Source organism: Centroberyx gerrardi, chromosome 21, assembly GCF_048128805.1.
Source record: "Centroberyx gerrardi isolate f3 chromosome 21, fCenGer3.hap1.cur.20231027, whole genome shotgun sequence".
NCBI classification, from domain to species: Eukaryota; Metazoa; Chordata; class Actinopteri; order Beryciformes; family Berycidae; genus Centroberyx; species Centroberyx gerrardi.
In genome coordinates, this window is record NC_136017.1 from 22183656 (window position 1) to 22188655 (window position 5000).

The following is a 5000-nucleotide window of genomic DNA, read 5'->3' on the forward strand; positions in this document are numbered from 1 at the left end:
AAGTCCCCAAGACCAGAGAGGGGGAACCACGCGGGCAGTGGCCCCGCTTCTCAGCCTCTCTGGTGTTTGGCCGAGTGACACGGTAAGGGGTGGTTTTGCAAACAGGTCTCTGCCCGATTTCAGAAACCCAGTTTTTGAAAACATGTATCTCCAGAGAGGAGTAGCGTTGAGAGGTGTCCTCGGCCTCCGGGCCTGGTTGTCTGGGTTTTCAGATTTTTTTTTTTTTTTTTTCTCAAAGTCCAACGCACCGCTGTTCCACTGACCGATTGGAAAACGTGACCCGCCATCGGAGGGCCCCCGCCGGCCGGCCTCGAGCCGGTGTTCGGGCGGACGGTTCCTCCGGCTTGCGGGTTCGCCTCTATGGCGCGGAGGGCATGCCTGGAGGGCGTCCTCCGCGTTCCTCCGTCGCCGACCTGCCAGTAGCGAGACCGAGACGCCCCGTCTGCCCCAGTCGTCCTACCACGGAGCCCGTCGCGTTGTCCCTCACCCTCCCCGGTGCTGGAACATAGCGGCTGCGGCGGGCTTTCCCGGCAAACACGTTGTTTCTCTTACCCTCTACCGAGCCCGCCCCCGGGCTCACCACGGCCGTTTCTCGGGGTAAAGCCCGAGCGACGCGTCGGACCCCCCCACCCCCCCACCCCCATCACTCAGCCTCGCTCCGCCGCCCCCGGTAGCCATTCCCGATGGCTGCCGGGTTCCACGGCGGGGCCCAGACGCGTGGTCCGTGCGGGCTTTCAGAGAGCGGCTCTCCGTCCCGGCGGCCAACAGGGGAAGAGGCTACCTGGTTGATCCTGCCAGTAGCATATGCTTGTCTCAAAGATTAAGCCATGCAAGTCTAAGTACACACGGCCGGTACAGTGAAACTGCGAATGGCTCATTAAATCAGTTATGGTTCCTTTGATCGCTCTACGTGCGATAAATTTTGCACCCGGAGGGAGCAATTTAGATGATCAGGCTGGGATCATCATGTCAAGGAACTTGGAAGACTGTGGCAATTCTATTGCCAAAAAGTGTTTGGAAACGTTTTCTGCGGGTTAGGGTGGAAGACCCACTGCTTTGCAACCATGTCCCTTGGAGCCCCTACTTGCTTGTCGACGCCTCAGAATGAGCGCCAGTCTTCCATCCAAATACGAAGGAGAATTTTGTCCAGGGCCTCGAACAGCGACCCTTCAACTGTTTGTGCTTCGGATGTGACCCCAGTTACTGGCACAGCTAAGACTCTTCGGAGCACCCAGAGATGGATGAAACTGGTGACATCTAGGTTTGGAGATGATATAGAGACTGCTGAAGACCACAAAGGTTCCACCCCACTTGCCAGGAGATGCAAGTACAGTTGGCTTCGCAGAACTCTCTTTCGTCCTAATCGCAAAGACAGTGACATACTGTTTATGTGTTATGACAAGAGCTTACTTCCCAAACCCGCCTCCGCCCAGGGTAGGGTTGCCTCACTTGAATTTGACAGATCAGTGAAGGCCTGTTTACGGCTTCCTTCCATGGGTTACCATTGCAAGGTATGCGATACCTCAATGGCATCAGCAAAAGAAGCCTCAAGACACCTCCTTGATAAACACAAGGTGAAGGCTCCGCTATACTTCTGTGCAGAATGCAGGAAGATGGGTTCTAGCCTCCGGGCTATGTCCTGTCATGTCCCGAAATGTTGTCTCGGACAGGCTCGGTCTCAGAAAAAGTTGGGAACACATAAATGCAAATACTGCACCAGAGCCTTTTCTGCAAGGGGCGGTCTCACGATCCATATGAGGAAGAAACACTTCCAGCTTTTTGCTACAAGAGCGGGGGTCAAGAGTGACAGTGAAAAGAGTGTTGATAGCACAGGCAATTGGACGTTGGTAGAAGTTCAACGTCTCCAAGAATTGATGAAGTCCAAAGGTGGCGTTAGGGGCTTCTATGATATTGCCCAAAAGATGTTCCCTAACCACCAGCCTGTGCAAATTAAAAAGAAATGTAAGAAGCTGCGGAAGATGGCCAATAGAGTCACAGCTGCGGTGACCCCCGCTCCCGACTGGAATACCGACTGCCAGTCACTACGGATTCCTCTTGCTCCTACCTACCCCCGGAACGAGGCTAGGAAGCTTATTCGTGAGATTGCAGAAAAGCGCCTAGGATATGGAACTTGTCCTCCAGGAATCTCTCCAATTACCACAGAGAGCAAAACTATCAACTCTTTTTTGAAAAGATTGATTCGATTCTTGAGTCCACCTGAAAAGAAAGGGGTCAGGTCAATCAAGATCCGCAGAAGGAAAAAGGTTGCCAAGATGTCCAAAATCGCCAAATACAGAACGTTCCAAAGGCTGTATAGCTCTGACAGGGGGAGCCTGGCCAAGTTGATTCTGGACGGCAAAAAGAGGGAAGAGTGTCCGATCCCTCTAGACGAGGTATACTCTGCTTTTAAAAGCAAATGGGAAGCCCCGGATCGGTACAAGGGCCTTGGTCAATTCAAATCGAAACATGGGGCTGTCAACTCCGCATTTGACTCTCCAATTGCCCCAAGAGAAGTAACTCAGGTGTTGTCAAAGATGAAAGCGCAATCTGCCACAGGTCTTGATAAGATCTCGCGCAACAAACTGATGCTGTGGGACCCCAAAGGTACGATACTAGCAAACCTGTTCACAGCCATCATGTTATCGGGGAAGGTGCCCCCGATACTAAAGAGGAACAGAACTACCCTGATTCCCAAAACCTCAGATCCAGAACTGTTGAAAGAGATTTCCCAATGGCGTCCTATTACTATAGGGCCAGTGATTCTGAGATTGTTTTCAGGGGTGATTAACAACAGACTGACGGAGGCCTGCCAGATCCACCCGAGGCAAAGGGGATTTATTGCGACACCCGGATGTGCAGAGAATCTGATGCTCCTGGAAGGTATCATTGGTATCAGCAAAAGGGAGCTGAGACCATTGGCGGTTGTCTTTATTGACTTTGCAAAGGCTTTTGATTCCGTTTCCCACAGGCACATAGCTGAGGTCCTACAGCAAAGAGGTGTTGACAACATGATTACTGACTTGATCTCCGACTCCTATGCAGGTTGCTCTACGACCATCGGCACCTCAAGGAAATTCTCCAAGGAAATTGAGCTTAAAGTTGGAGTTAAACAAGGAGATCCTCTCTCCCCACTCCTGTTTAACTTGTCCATCGACCCACTGTTATGCAAGCTTGATGAAGTGGGCGTTGGATTTGATCTTAAGGGAACTAAGATCACCTCGCTGGCCTTCGCAGACGACATAGTACTACTCAGTGACTCATGGGAGGGCATGAAGGGTAACTTGCAGATATTGGACACTTTTTGTGACTTGACTGGACTCACATTAAATGTTAAAAAGTGTCACAGCTTTTTCATTGATAAAGAAAGAAAAAGTTTCAAGGTGAACGATTGCCCCTCTTGGGATATCCACGGCTCCGACCTCCATATGATTGGACCGACCGAAACAGAGAAATACCTAGGGGTGGATATCAATCCATGGCATGGTATTGTCAAACCCAACATCTTGTTGTTGGTTGAGAAAATGCTGAATAGACTTTCAAAAGCTCCACTCAAGCCTAGTCAGAGACTTGAGCTGCTGCGTACATATGCTTTGCCCAGGGTGGTCTACTTGGCAGACAACGGCATGGTCTGTCAGACCAAACTTGCAGTATGCGATAGAAAAATAAGGGTTGCTATAAAGAAATGGCTTCACCTCAGTCAATCTGTCTCTGATGGGCTGATCTATTCCAGATGGCGAAATGGTGGTTTGGGTATAAGCAAGTTATCTAAACACATACCCAAGGTGCAAGCCAATCGAATTCTTGGTCTGTGCACATCAGTTGATGATTGCACGAGAACTGCGGCAAGAGAGACTATTAGACCTTGTGTCTTTAAAAAATTGTGGAAGTCTGCGGGTGGATGTGAAGACAACCCGCCCCCACGAAGCCAAGATTTTTCAAGGGCTCCATTTTGGGAAAAATCCAAGCTTCAGCTTGAATGGAGGAAACTTGAGTTTGATAAATGGAAAGCCCAGAAGACCCAAGGAGAGGGCATAGAGGTGTTTGAGGAAGACACCACGAGCAACTGCTGGCTGCGAGATCCCCAAAGGCATAATATGCCAGAAGCTCATTTCATCCTAGCTCTCAAGCTGAGGACGAACACATTTCCAACCAGAACCTTCCTAGCAAGGGGGAGAGGTTCGACCGTTCTCGATACCACATGTAGGCTTTGTGGGGCCTACAAAGAGACGGTCAAACACATCCTTGGGTCTTACCGAGCTACAAAACCCAATAGGATGAAAAGACACAATAAGATTTGTGCTTTACTTTCAGGGGAGGCCAATCAGCATGGTTGGGAAGTATGCAGCGAACCCAGAATCCTGACAGCGGCTGGCAAGACTCTGGTACCTGACTTGATCCTGACAAAGGACAACCGGGCACTAGTGGTCGACGTCACCATCCGATATGAGAGGGACAACACCGTGCTGAGAGATGCCTACAAAGAAAAGGTGTTGAAATATACACCTTTGAGCAGAGCTGTCCGGGAAAAGTGGCCGAAAGTCAAGGAAGTCATCGTTCGTGGATTCCCGCTGGGAGTAAGAGGGAAATGGTTCAGTCGGAACTGGGCCTTGCTGGAAGACCTGGGGCTGTCCAAGTCCAGGAGAATTCAGTTTGCTGCTTTGCTTTGCAAGAGACTTGTCCTATTCTCTACTGATATTCTCAAATTATTTGTCAAGATGTAAACTATGTGAATGTTATTAATAACAATCATTGATCTGTTTAATGCTTTGTTTGTTGTTTGTTGAATAAATGGATGGTTGACATCCTCGATTTTTACCCACAAAAAGCATACCAGGTTAAACCATGGGCGGATATTCCCCGGTCCTTCTGTATACCGGTGGCAGGGCGAGGGAAGAGTTCGATGGTACCTGAACTCTGCCACAGTATTTAAGGGAACTTTAAGGGCGGTCAAACCCAGTGTCCGATGGGCGTTCAACCCCCAGTCGTTTTGTCTACCGGTG